The 14392-nt window shown below is 61.5% G+C and overlaps 1 protein-coding gene across 1 annotated transcript in view; it reads left to right on the top strand.

The window, feature by feature from the left end:
• Positions 1-9068: 9068 nt before the first annotated feature.
• Positions 9069-14392, top strand: part of GPR20 (G protein-coupled receptor 20) — a 13089-nt gene continuing 7765 nt past the window's right edge. The window contains exon 1 of the mRNA XM_032254473.1: positions 9069-9154. The gene's annotated coding sequence lies outside the window, so the exon portion shown is untranslated. The remainder of the gene's footprint in view (positions 9155-14392) is intronic.

Genomic DNA, 14392 nt, shown 5'->3' with positions numbered 1-14392 from the left:
GCAGATGGGGAAACTGAGGCACAGGGAAGCTAAGTAACTTGCCTCTGGTGGCAGGTGGTGGGGCCTGGGTTGAGATCCAAATCTGCCATCCCAAAATGTTTCCATCACCCGTTGATGAGTCATTTTTCTGTTGCCTCCTCCCTCAGATCGGGGTCCCAGGGCAGATACTGTCCTTATCAGACCAGCAGTCCTCAGGGCCGCGTCCCCCTCCTGACTTGTGTGACTTGTGTGCTGGCATGGGTGGGCCTGGGTCTGAGTCCAGACTCTGCCCCATGCCAGCTGGGTGGTCCAGGGTCTTCATCTCAAGCCTCTGACCTGCAATGCCTGGGCCCTTGGGTAAGGGCTGGGTCCTGGCATGCCTCGGATGGGGAGCTGGTTCCTGGGGCTGGGGCTCTTGGGGAGGCAGCTCTGGTGGGCGAGGAGGGTGCTTCTCCCCTCCCCTGCCCCTGTCCAGGCGGAGGACATGACACTTGAAGCATTCCCCTGGACAGTGGACAGTGCTGGGAGCCTTCCTCACCCTGCCCGGCAGTCCCACCCAGATGGACCCAGATGCAGAGTGAGGAAGTGCAGGCCCCATGGCCCAGCTCCCAGCAGGAAGAACACTGAGCCAGGGGCAGGCTGGCCCTGAACATTCGTGGGATTTTGGCAATTCCCATGCCTCTGGGCTTCAGGTTTTTCGTGGGTAAATTAAGGAGTCTGGACCCCATCCAGTCGTGGCTGTGCTGTCTGCTATGCTGGTCCACTGGGCCGGCTGCCCAGCGGGCTGGGGCCGGGTGGGGGGCGGTCCCTCCAGGCTCCTGGGGAGCAAGAGCCTCATTGATTGGTGATGCCTGCCAGGGACCAGGCAGGGATGAGGCAGCTGTGCCTCAGGGCTTCTCTCCACCTGCCACCCTCACCCACAACCTGGAAAAGGAGGTTGGCATCCAGCTACACATTTCTGCCTGCCGGCGTACAGGCGCAATGGTGAGACGCAGTGCTGGTGACCCACGAGTGACTGACTGAGCAGTGAGAGGGCAGAGAGGTTTCTGTGTTCACATTTATATTTTATTTTTTAGAAAATAATAATAAACCCAAATCCGTGGAAAGAAGCCATTTGCAGTCAGCTGCTTCCCCCTGCCCAGAACAAATCCTTGCTCATGTCCTGCGAGAGTTGCTTCCAGTCACTCCAGGCAGCTTTTTGCCATTCCTTGAGGAAGAAAGGGACGTGCCTTTACAGCACAGCCGAGCTCACCGTTCAGATGCCACACACGGCCAGGAGGCACAAGGTGAAGCACAAAAGCCGCCCGACGCTGAGGCCTGGAACCAAGCCCCGACAGTGGTGTCTGGCCCCTGACGGCCTTCTCTGTCAGGGTCCCAGAGAAGAACAGGTAGACGCAGGTCGGTTGGACACGTCGGATCATCCACAACCCATTTCTCTTTGGACGTTGGGAGGCTCATCTGAGCCCCTATCCCAGTCTCTGTGACCTCCAGGCGACCAGGCTGCAGACAGAAAGCCCCTGGAGGGATCTGGGCATGGGGGTGGAGAAGCCCTTCCAGCAGCTGACCTGGGTCCAACCCTGCAGCTCTCAGGGTGGCTTCGGGGGCTGCCTGCCCCACCTGCACAGAGCGGGGCCGAACCACGTCACGGTTCTAACCCACGTGGGCTTTCGGACCCTTGACAGTCCCGATGGCCCCTTGTGGCACGGACATGGGCAACTGCACACACACCAAGTCTAGGGTCTCATGAAGCCATTGGAGCCACCCAGGACCCCAGATCCAGGCTCTGAATCAAAGGATGTGGGGGGCCTCCCAGCTAAAGGGAGGAAAGATTCTAAAAGCTTTCTCTTGGAGAATGTTTTCAAATGACCCGACTGTCCACCCACCCCACACACAGGTGCCTGGTAGAGACAGAGGCGGGATTGGTGGACAGCACCCCAGGGTCCTTGCTGGGTCTGAGAGGACCACACCCCCTTCCCTATCCACAGCCATGCCCTGCCTGCCCGCTCCCCAGACACCCACAGGCATCTGCTTCTAGACACGGTCCGCAGTAGCCCACCCCCAACTGTCCTGCCCCTGCCCCCACCCAGAACGGGCCCTCAGTGTGACTCCCACCTGAGGCCAGCTGCCCCTCCCACTGCCCACCAGTGGGATCTCTCCTCCCACCCCTCCAGGAAGCCCCGCCTCCTCCTCCACTGACCGGGACCTTCATCCCATCTGCCACGCCAGGCAAGGCCTTTGGGGACGGGGCCCCCCAGGGTCTGGCTGGGGTCTTCGGAGCTTCTCATGTGCACCTGCATGACCGATCCTCGGGTGAACAGCACAGTCGGCTCCGTGCCCTGCTGCAGGGCTGCTGTCATGGGGATACTGCCATCACCGCCATCGCTCTGATGACGGCCATCTGTCCCTTTGTGTTTGTGGATCTACTGCCTCGTTTCCTGTCACACTCAAGGCTCTCACAGCCCCACAGAGAAAGGCCTGAGTCGCAGGGTCAGGGACAGTGCCCAGCGTGGGCACAAGGCTCATTTCCTGAGAGCGGAGCTGGGCAGGGGGTGGGGGAAGTGAGGGCCGGAGCCCAGAGTCCAGCTCATTAGAGGGAACGCAGGGCCCGAAACCCAGATGCTCACTGTGACCCTCTCCAAAAGCAGAGGCCCGGGCGGGTTGGGAACCGGGGAGCTGGCCATCCACAGGCACCCCTGGCCGTGGGCAGCCACCCTGCAGCCTGGGAACATGCCTGCCCCGCCCAGGCCCCTCACCTCCTCCCCGAGCTTCAGTGCTCCCACCCACTAAGCACCTTCCGGGCCTGCTCTCTTTCTTCCTGACACCTCATAAGCAGGAAGTGGCCTCGGGCCTTCCACAGGCAGGCCTGCTGGATCTCAGACCCCAGCAGCCCCACCGACAGAAAGACAGACGCGGGGAGCATCTGGGAGGGGACTTCGAGCACCTCCCCATCCCTCACCAGAAAGAGGACCGCCACCCCTGGCCCAGGACAGGGCACAGAGGTCACGAGAAATGCCCAATGTAGTGCCACCTGGTCTATGAGAGGCTTTCTTAAGGGGGCCAGGGTAGATGAGGGGTCACTTGCATCAGGCTGCGTGCCCTGACTGCTGACTACAGCTAGGGAATGAGCCCTGATCCCACTCACTCACTGAGCCCTGATCCCGCTCACTCACTGAGCCCTGATCCCACTCATGCACTGAGCCCTGATCCTGCTCACACTGAGCCCTGATCGCACTCACTCACTGAGCCCTGATCCCGCTCACGCACTGAGCCCCGATCCCGCTCACAGTCAGCCCCAATCCCGCTCATGCACTGAGCCCCGTTCCCACTCACACACTGAGCCCTGATCCTGGTCACACACTGATCCTTGGTTTTAGTCACAGCCTGAGCCCTGATCCTGGTCACACAGTGACCCTGACCCTGGTCACAGGCTGAACCCTGACCCAGACTTCACACTTGACCCCCATATGGCCCCGTGAGTTGGTCAGGACAGAGAGGTCAATGCTCTCGACTCCAAGTGAGCCAGCTGAGGCTCCGAGCCATACAGCCCTGGCCTTGGTCAGCTGCCAGGCTGGGACCTGAGCCCAGCCAGCTTAGACTTTGCGCCTGGTTCTCACTCCCACCTCCAAAGCACCTGAGGACCTGGCCTCAGCTGGTGCCCTAGAGGAGCAGTGACAGAGTTGGGGGTTGGAGGAGGTAGCCCCTCCTGGATCAGCATCCATGGGGCTGGGGGCAGAGAGGGTCTGTGCCCTGGATGGACAGTGAACGATGGAACAGCGGCCAGTAGGGTCAAGAGCTGGGTGGAGCTAGGGCTGCCAGTGAGGCTTGAGCCCCGCTGGGGGGTCCCCAGGAAGGCAGCTCAGGACAGAACAGGCCGACTGTAGCAGGTAGCAGAGACAGAGAAGGCTCTTCCTTAGTGAGAGGCTCCACAGCTCTTGGGACAACCTCAAACTGGGCCCCGCCAGCAAGGCCTAGAATTCTGATCCCAAGAAGTCCATGTCCCAGCCCCAGGACACGCCCCTCCACCCACCAATCCCTTCTCCAACCTCAGTCTACCTGTCTGTAAAATGCAGGAGAATCAGGTTCACAGTGGCTTGTAGAAACTTAGAAGGCTGTGTGCCCTTCAGGACCTGGCTCTGAAAGAGTGAGGCGCACCTGCAGGACATCACGCACCCATGGGGCCTGGGACGCGCCTCCGCCGTGCGCACTCACACTTCCGCTGCCAGCCTTGTGGATCTGCACACGGGAGGAACAAATGGATTGCGACTACCCCCAGGCTGGGGCCAGTCAGTCTACACGGCTGAGTGAGTTTGCGTCAAACCTACCTAAACGCTTCCCTATCTCAGAGCAGTTTGGATTTCGGGATCCTGGGTTAGGGCTTTAGCAGGGGCATCTGAGATCTGCTCTGCAGCCCCCACCAGGGCCCTCCCTACCCTGCTGAGACTACCCGTTGTCGGGTGCCATCCACTCCCCTTTGCTCGGTTCCCAGCGCCCTCCCCCGCCTGCCAACCAGGAGACTTGGCACCAGCTTTCCGGAAAGTGATCTACCCCGCCAACAACAGCATCTCTCCTCCCATTCCCGAGCACTCCTCCAGGGCGACAGGCAGTCGGCAGAGGCAACAGGACTCTATAAATAGTGACCCTGACTCCTCCACCGCCTCGTTGGGGTTGCACCCCCACTGCCCAGATGGACAGACCCAGGTCGGAAGGACAGGCTGGGACTTGCCCAGGGCTCCCCCAGGAGGGAGGGGCCAACCTCAGCGAGGAGGGGAGGAACCCACTGCAGGAGGGTCTTTGCACAGAGAAACATGAGGCTCACAGCCGCGGGGCCAGTCCGAGACCCTGGCTCACCTGCATAGTTCACATCCCGGCTCCACCTCCCAGAGGTTTCATTCCCTTGCTTGTGACGGTGAAGGTAATATCGACAGCGCATCCCCCACTGCCATCCCCCAAGACCATCAAATCCCTTCCACTCACCAAGAGATGGTCTCCTGCCCCCTAGGAGGAGAGGGCAGGGTGCAGCTCCAGCTCTTAGGATCCTCAAAACCCAGCCAGAAGGACGTGAAGCTGCAGCAGGAAGGAATAAGGTTAGAAACGAGGAAGAACTTCCCGCACATAAGAGCAGTGTGTACCACCCAGGAAGGCTCTGTGGGGAAGTTTCTACAGGCAGAAAAGGGGCCCAGGTGCCTGCAATGCGGCCATGCCAGCCTGGAGCCCTGCCCTCCCCACACATTTTTAAGATGAGTAGGTATTTGCATTTATTGAGCTTCTACTGTTTACCTTCCCGTAAGCTCAGCAACGGAGAGGAGGAAGATACAAGTGAAACTTTGGTCCTATCTCAGAGAAGTCAAACATCTGGCTGGAGACACACTTGGCGCAGAAAAATCCCAGCAGACGATCCAGGCCCAGACTGCCCCAGAATTCAGGGCTCAGACAAACCAGCAGGCAGGCTTCCTGGAAGAGATGGCCTTGCAGCTAGAGGTGGGTTTGCACGTGTGGGAAAGGGCCTTCTAGGTGGAGAGAACAGTGGGCAGAGCTGTGCAAGTGGGAAGGCTCAGGCTTCTGCAGAGGTGGTGAGGAGAGAGAGCTTCAGTCGCATTTTCAGTCCTGAGCTGGTGGCCAGTGCCTGGGTGGGCTTGTCCCAGAAACCCTGAACCCAAGCAACTTCGTGAAAGTTTGGGATCACAGAACTTCCGAGCCAGAGAGTTCAGAGCTCAGAGCCTGGGTGTCCGCGTCCTGCTCCTTAGAGTTCACCAGTTCCCGTGCCCACCAGTGCCAGATGTCCCGCCAGTAGCTCTTGGCATGTGCCGGCCTAGGCCACTCACAGTGACCAAAGCCCATTGCTATGAGGGAAGGTGGAGGGCAGGGCAGAGAACAGCAGCTGTCACTGCAGCGTGCCCGCACAGACGCTACCCCTGGACACCCGTGCTCCCCACTCCTGGGCCAGCAAGGCAGCCGAGGTCAGGAAAGCCGGGGTGCCCAGGACCACCCCTCTGAGGTCTGCTGAGCAGACAGACACAGACAGACAGTTATTCCCATCCCAAGGGGCCATCGGGGGCTGGGGTGTGCTGAAATAGAAAGCAGGTCCCGAGCCCTGCTGGGGACGTGGCCTGTTCTTGACCTGGGAGGACTGGGCCGACTCTGGAGGGAGTTCAGCTTAGCCCAGCCCAGGCAGCTCGTGGGGGCCACCCCAGGCAGGCGCCTGGGCCCAGGAGGGATCTCAGACCCCACCCTCTCTGCCCTGGGGTTCCCGGCCAGCCTCGGGGTCCTTGCCACAGTTCCCCAGAGGCTGGGTTCCTGGAGTTTCCAGAGAGAAAGCAGGCCTGGCTCAGCAGGGCAATGTGGGGGCTCTGTAAAGGGTGAGAGACTCCAGCCTGGTCCCAGCTCCACCCTCCTAGCTGTGTGACCTTGGGCAAGTGACTTTACCTCTCTGAGCCTCCCTTTCCTCTTCTGCAGATGGAAACAGGATGCCCATTATAAGGTGATTTGGGGGATTAATCATCTTCCCCTGTGCCCGGCAGTCCAGAAGTGCTCAGTGCGTGGCAGCTGTTATAGGTTTGCTTGGTGGGCACTGCCTGCTGAGTGACTGACCTGCTACACCAGTGGTTTCAACCGGGTCACATCCCTGCAGGGCACCACGCAGTGGGGCTCCATACTCGGCCCTGTTTTGTGTTCCAGTACCTGGGATAAGGCGCTCCAAGCAGGGTCCACGTGGCCACCGCAAGCCCCGCCACCAAGCCCGCCGGACCTGGCACCTGTTCTGGTCCACTAGTGCCCCTCCCTGGCTGGGCCAAGTGTCAGAGGAGGCCCCGGAGGGAGGGAGCAGGGCCAGGTCCCTGAGAGGACCCCGGGGACCTCCTCTCTCCCTCTTCCTGGGGAGTCTATTGCCCCAGCAGCACCACCATGGGTCAGACCCCAGAGGCTTGGCCACCTCCTCAAACCCTAAGTGGAAGGTCTGGGATGGTGGGAACCCAGTGGCCTGGCCTCCAAGCTTCCAGGTTGCCACCCGACTTTTCAGGGCCCAGCTGTGTGAGACCGAGGGAGGGGAGGGACTTAATCCCCTTGCTTTCTGCGGGAACCCTCACCAGGAGGTGAGCAGGATGATGGGGCTAGTCCGGACACAGGCCAGGTGAAACGGGACATGTGAGAAGCCCCCCAAGGTGGCAATCCTCCTCCTGCTGCCTCTGCTTGGGGAACCCACCACTCACCCAGCACCCCACTCAGCACCCCATTCACCCAGCACCTCACCCAGCACCTCATTCACCCTGCACCCCACTCACCCAGCACCCCACTCACCCAGCACCTCACTCACCCAGCACCCCACTCACCCTGCACCCCACTCACCCAGCACCCCACTCACCCTGCACCCCACTCACCGAGAACCCCACTCACCCAGCACCTTGTGAGCCAGCGCTGGGTGGACCTGGACACCTGGATGATGGGAAGCACCCCTCCCAGCCACAACCTGGCCGGCCCCAAGGAGGCCAGGGCATGAAGGGGGCACCTGCCCGGGTGGCGGGAAGGCTGGTGTGGAGCTCAGCTGCCTCGGAGCTTTGGCAGCGGAACCCCTCTCCGGCCTTGGTGTCCTCATGTCTCAAAGATGGGGCCAACTTGGCGAGTTCCCTGGTCTCTGGCCCCGGTGTCCCCCTGAGGCCCTGCTGACCCATTCTGTAGGCTGAGACTCAGGGGAGTGTGGCAGGGCTAGCCCCATCCACACCCCACACTCTGACCTCACCCTGCCTGCCAGGAGCCGGTGCTGGCCCAGACAGTGTGAAAGGCTGATGGCCAGAGACCCCTGTGCCTCTCTGGGCCTCAGTTTCCCCAGCTAGAACAGACTTAATCATGTTCTAAAGGAGATCATTGCAGCCTGTGGGCTCAGCCCGGTGGCAGCGTGAAGAAACCATCCTCTCCCAGAACTCTCAATGGCTCCCGTCACCTACAAGCTCAGCTCCAGCACTCTGATGCACGTAGGGGCTGCTGAGACTCAGTGTGGACGTCCCCTGCCCACTTCCGGCTTTGCTCCCCAGGAGCTATTCTGATGGCCTCCTGTCCCTCTGTCCATCCAGGATGCCTGCTTCCTGTTACATCTCCCTCTGCCCCCTCCAGGAAGCCCTCCCAGACTGCTTCCCTCCCTAGCAGGCTGGGTCAGGACCCCAGGGCCCACCTACTCTCTGTTGGTCTGCATCACACTAGCCTGAGCTCGGGGAGGCCCAGCACCTCCCCTGGGGAGTGTTCCCTGAGTCTCCGGTGCCCAGCACAGCCCACTCAGCAGGCGCTCAGCGCTTAGGCACCTTGAAGATGAGGGTGTGAGTGTGAGCAGAAGCACCCAGGATGGGAAAGAGAGGAGACGGCGCTCTCAGCAGAGACAGCACATGGCCTCGACTGCTCCCTGACCTCACCCCCTCCCCCGCCGCCACCCCAGGCTGGCCATAGGCTCCCACTCAGAGGCTGTTCGAGGGTGTGGCCCTCCGGCAGACCTCTGGGATCAAGCCTGTCAATGGGCTCACGCTTCCTCCAGTGCTGGGGTGTAAGACCCACACACACGCTCTCCCCACCTGCTGACCCGGGTCCCATCCAGGTCCCTCCCACACACCCAAGCCCACATGCCATGTGCCACCTGTGCATGGCGCAAACAGGCCCAGATGCCAGGCGTGCAGGCTCTCGGTCATGGGTACACACGGACACAGCCAGACCCGGGACACATGCAAAACACAGAGCCATGCGGGAACCCGGCTGGCATGGGCTGAAGCCGTGCCATGCCCCTCCCAGGAAGCGACCTGGGCTCTAGTGTGCTCCCACCCCCTACCCCACACAGCACACACCAGTGCCAGCCACCATCTCCTGGGCCCCTGCAGCCCCTGGGACTGGAGGTACCACTCTCTCCCCCTTTCCTACTCCTGGATGGTGCAGCTGAGGGTCACCTCGTCTGTGCCTCAGTTTCCCCCTCTGTCTCCAGTGAGTGTGGGGACTCTGATGCCCAGGCACCCTCCCTCAGGCTTGGAGCCTAGGCTCCTCCTGGGGGCGGGGAAGGAGGCTGCCCCGCCCCCACCCTGCTGCCTTTGCCCAAAAGGAGCCCCAAGCGCTGGCCTGACGTCAGGCCCTAGGAAGGCGAGGTCTGGGCTGCTTGCAGAGCTGAGAGCTGAGGACTCCCTGACTCCAGCCTGCCGGGTGAAGCGTGGTAAGTGCCCCTGTGGGCTGGCCCTGTCCTCCCTCTCCCCAGCTTCCCCAGACTGGAGGCTCCAGAGCTGCTCCCTGCAGGGGTCCTCACCCCCAGCCAGGCAGGAGTGGGAGGGGAAAGGCAGAGAAGCTGCCTCTGGACCCAGGCCGGGGAGCACTCAGAGCAGGTCCTGCCAGACAGGCAGCCATTTCTCAGATGAGAAAACAGAGACCCGAGGGAGAGCGCGGGCGGGAACTGGGCCAGCTGCATGAGGGGGAGCTGTGCGTCTGGGTACCCACCCAACTCTGGATTTCATTCATTCACTCAGTCATCCCTCCGTTCATCTCTCACAGAGCATCTGCTGGGCGCCCAGAACTGGGCCTGGGTTTCCCCACATGGCAAGGCAGCAGGGTGGCCCACAGGCCAGTCCAGGGATGGAGTTGGGAACCCCAGAGGCACTTGGCAGGCTCTGGGGCCTCAGTCACCACCCCCCCACCACTGGGGCAGGGGCAAGGCCAGGGTGGGAGCTTTGTGGGGACGGGCTCTGAGCACCACTCTCCTCTGCTGAGTGCCCATCCTGCCGTGCCACAGCTCAGGCCCTCTGCGGCAGCGCTAGTGCTTCCTCTACCCCTTAGAGGTGGGGAAACTGAGGCCCAGGGAAGGCTTGCTTGCCAGCCCCCAGTATGGACCTGGAAGCTGGCCCCAGCCCTGCGAAGCTCGCACTGGGGCTGCGCTGTGAGAAGGCGGCGGGGCAGGGTCCCGAGGGGGCAGCGGGCTGGGAACTGGCCAGCAGCCAGGGTGCCGGCGTGGAGCAGCTGGTGACCTCGAGGGACCAGGAATGCGCCCCACCGGAGGCTGGGCCTGCCCACTTGCCCATCTTCTTCCCTCAATAGCTGCTCATCCTTCCCCTGACCCCCCAGGGCTCATCCAGTCCCTGGGCTCCAGGGTGGTCTCCTGAGTGGCCGAGGGCAAGTCTCTGCCCCTCTCTGAGCAAAGGCGAGGTCTGCGGCTGGACAGACGGGGGCTGTGCATTGGACGGTTTCTGGGCACTTCCTGGGGCCCCCGGGTGGTCTAGTTGTCTTCTTGTCAAGTTCCTGGGATGAGTGGGATTAGCAACTCCACTTTATAGATAAGGAAACTGAGGCTGAAGATCAGAGGGGGCTTTTAAAAATAGCTCGTCACTCACCAGTGACTCCGTGACTCAGAGGGGCCAGCCCAGGCCAGGGACCCAAGGCACTCCCAGCCCACTGGGGGAAGCACAGTGAACAGAAAAGCAGGGACATAGGGAACTGCGCGTGGCGGGGCGCTGTGGGGGGATCCAGGAGGTGCAGGAGTGCAGGGCTGCGGTCTCGGAGGGCCTCCCTGAGAAGGGGTGTCAGGGCCCAAAGAACTTCAGGTTGACCCCTCAGCACACGTCCCAGAGCCGTCCCCACAGCCCAGGCTCTCACAGAGCCCTGAACACAGAGTCTCCTTCCCACCTCGGGCCCTTCGCACTCACTGTGCCCTTCCCACTGCCAGGAGCACGGTTCCATCTGACCCTCCTGAGGCCCATCCCAGCCGTGCCAGCCATCTCCCACCCTACCTGAAGCTGTGAGCTCAGGATGGTGGGGCCAGGTCTGCCCGGGACCCCTCTGTGCCCCCAGTGCTGGGGTCTAAGTCCCAGTCTGACACCTCCAAACTGCACCAGGCTGTGTGGCCTGGGGCCAGCTGCCCAACCCCGGCCTCGGATTCCCTCTGCACACAGGGCTGGCACAGCGGAAGACTGAGCCTGGGCACTGGGTCAAAGAGCCAGCAGGCAGATCCGAGCAGAGCTCAGCCCTCCTGCCGCCTAGCTGAGTGAGCCCAGGCACAAGGCTTGGCTCCACTGTATTCGTTCCCCACAGGCACAGCGGGGCCAGAAGCACCCACCTGGGGGCACCTTGACGGGAGTCATTGGGACCCTGGGAAGGACTAGCCAGCAGGGGCCCCTCAGATTGTGGGATCATCGCTCCCCACGGGCAGGGGCTTCCAGGACACTAGGGTGTCAGGGGGACTTAGGGGGCCTCTGTGGGACAGTGGATGTGGGTGCCCAGGGCCGTCACCAGGTGGCAGTCAGAGGAACAGCATTCCAGGCAGAGGGAACAGGCCGAGAGGACCAGGCTGAGGGTCTTCAGGCAGAAGGAGCAGGCTGAGGCCAGGCCAGTGTACACAACAGAATGCCTGTCCCAGCAGCCCCTGGAGAGGCTGAGGCGGGGAGGGGTTTCAGGGGCTGCTGCAGCTGCAGCTATCCCAGCTAGAGGTGAACTGGGTGACAGGGAGGCAGGGAGGAGCTGGCGGGTGACGCGCAGGACCTCCAACTGACCATTCCCCTCCCAGAGACACTGACGTTTCCATCAAAGCCACAGTCTCAGCAAAGGGCTCTCAGCTGGTAGAACTGAGGCAGAGTCGGGTGAGATGGGGCCCAGTTGCCCTCCCCCACAGAGCTCAGTCCGTGCCCACCAGTGACATCTCTCTGCGCTGGGGTAGAGGGAGCCCTGGGGTGGGTGGTAGGGGGATCGAGGGGGTGAAGAAAGACTTAACTTCTGGCCATGGTCACCTGGGACCTGCTAGGTGACCTGGGGCGAGTCTGACCCCATTTGGAGGGCTTGGCAAGCACCCACTGTCCCTGGGTGGAAGGAATAGAGGCTCAGACTTATCCAAAACAGCAGGTGACATTCTAAAACAGGTGCCTCAAAACCAAGAATAATCATAAAAATAAACCGGCAGACAGTTCCCAAAATCATGGCTGTTTTAGCCCTGGAAGGCCATGAGGGCCACCCGGTCTGGGGTGCGGGCTCAAGCTCACACAGACCCGTGAGCACACACTGAGCCTCAGGGCCCCGAGAATCCCCTTGTGCAAAACTCCCGGTCCAGAGACGCTGCATCCGACCCCCCAGTTCCAGCCTGAGCTGCACTCCGCTCCGGCTGTGCCAGTCCCGCCGGCAGACCTGGGTCTGATTCCCAGCCCCGCCAGCTCCATACCGGGTAAGCACTCACCCCTCTGGCCTCCGGCTCCCCATCTGTAAAAGCTGGGATGGCTGTGTGGATGCAAAGTGCCCCTAGCAGGTGCTCAGAGCCTCTGTGGGGAAAAGGCTGGGCCCATCCTCCACACCTCCACAGGCAGCACACAGGGTCCCGAGCCAGACCCCCAGCCAGGCTCAACAGCCACGCCACCCTGGGCCCCCTGCTGCCCTGGGGTCAGGGCCACTCTGCTCCCTGGTCTCATATGTGGCAGGTCAGGGGCAGGCTGCCAGGCAGCCAAGAGAGGACGCCCAGCCTGTGGGGTGGATGTGAGAGGAGCCCAGGGAAGCCAGGAGATAGCCCTCCCCACCCACCTGCCCAGGAGGGAGGCCGGCATCGCCCTGTTTTCCCACTGGATGTCTTTGGGCAGATGCCAGCATCCCAAGCCTGGGGAGTCTTGGCCTTCCATGGCCTGGTGCCCAGCAGAAACTGAACAAGCTGTGGGTGGGGGCAGGGAGGTAGCAGCCCCCACCAGTGCTCCAGCCTTTGGGATGGATGGAACAGGAGCTCCAGTGAAGGGACAGGGTCAAATGACTTCAATGATCAGTGCTCATTCCCACCCCTTGAAAGTTCCCAGGGCCATGAGCTTCACAAAGGTTCTGAGAAGTCCTGCACTGAGCACACATGTTGGCCCTGGCCTCGCCCCACCTGTGGGCAGGCTGGTCCAGGCCGGGCCCCATCCAGGTGCCAAAACCAGGAGCCTCCAGTGCTCTGATACTGCTCACCTCCCATGCTGGGGGTGTCTGCAGGGTTTCTCACTTAGTCCAGCCACCCCGCCTGATTTCATTCATTCATTCAACAAATATGGTTCCCAAAGTCCCAGGTGAGGGGACTGAGGCTCCAAGGGATGAAATGATTTGTCCAAGGCCTCGAAGGTGGCAGGTGGTGGAACTGGCTTGAACCAAAGACCATTGCCATCAAGAATGGTGACAGGGCCAGGCACAGTAGCTCACGCCTGTAATCCTAGCACTTTGGGAGGCCAAGGTGGGTGGATCACTTGAGGCCAGGAGTTTGAGACTAGCCTGGCCCACATGGTGAAACCCCATCTCTACTAAAAATACACAAAATTATCCAGGTATGGCAGCAGGCAGCTGGAATCCCAGCTACTCAGGAGGCTGAGGCAGGAGAATCATTTGAACCACGGAAGTGGAGGTTGCAGTGAGTCAAGATTTCACCACTGCACTCCATCTCAAAAAACAAAACAAAACAAAACAAGAGTGGTGATGGGATTAGAAGGTAGGAAAAAACTAAAGTGTGGACCCAATGGGCTTCCTGGAGGAGGTGTCAGCCTTGCTCGGCTGGGAGGACTTGTGGGTTGTGAGGGTATAGCTGGGGGTGGAAGCCAATTCCAGACCAGTACCAAGACACTGGGTAGGTAGGTTTCAGAGGGGCCTGGGCCAGGTGGCATTCATCCTGAATGCCAGCATGAGAAACTCGGCCACACCTTGCCAGCCTTGATGGGGCTTGCTCAGGCCACTCATTCAGCCAAAGGGGAGGATGGGTGCCACTCTCTGCCAGGCCGATCTGGGTGCTGGGCTGGTGGAACAGATGGGAGCTCTGCCCCACCCACAGCCCTGCCTCCAGATGCCCCCAGTCAATCTCAGAGGCCTGCAGCACACAGCAGCGCCTGGGACCCACCTGGGGTTGAGGAAGCGCAGGGCGCCCTGGGAGGATGCACCTGGGAGAGGGAGGCAGGGAGGAGGAAGAAGCCTTCCTGGAGGAGGTGCGTCCAGGAGAAAGTCCTAAAAGATGGACATGAATAAGCCGGGAGGGAGAGAGTGGGAACAGCGTGGGGACAGGCCTGGAGGTCAGAGGGCGCATGGGGTATCTGAGCCCCGATAGTGGTTTCCTCTGCAGAAGCATCAGTCAGGTGCGGCGACTGGAGAGGAGTGTCCCCAGCCCCGCCTGGCAGTCCAGGCCTCAGGCCCCTCCCAGGAGGACCCCACCCCAGCAGCAGCTTCCCCTTGGAAGGCTGCTTTGCAATGTTGACACCTATGGGGAGGGCATGGCGGGCATCCTCCCTCACCCTCTACCCCTCCCCTGGAGGAGCTCAGCAAAGCCTCGAAAGCCCAGAGTTCTGGGGGGTGTCTGCCCACCTGGAGAGGTGGACCAGAAACAGAAAAGAAAGAGATGCCCCAGCAAACCTGTCCCTGCACCCCACACCTGCCCCTGCACCCCCACACCTGCCCCTGTACCCCCACACCTGCCCCTGCCCCCCAC

The sequence above is a fragment of the Sapajus apella genome, unplaced genomic scaffold (assembly GCF_009761245.1).
Source record: "Sapajus apella isolate SASKATOON/1434 unplaced genomic scaffold, GSC_monkey_1.0 scaffold3, whole genome shotgun sequence".
Taxonomy (NCBI): domain Eukaryota; kingdom Metazoa; phylum Chordata; class Mammalia; order Primates; family Cebidae; genus Sapajus; species Sapajus apella.
This window is presented reverse-complemented; position numbering and strand designations above follow the sequence as displayed.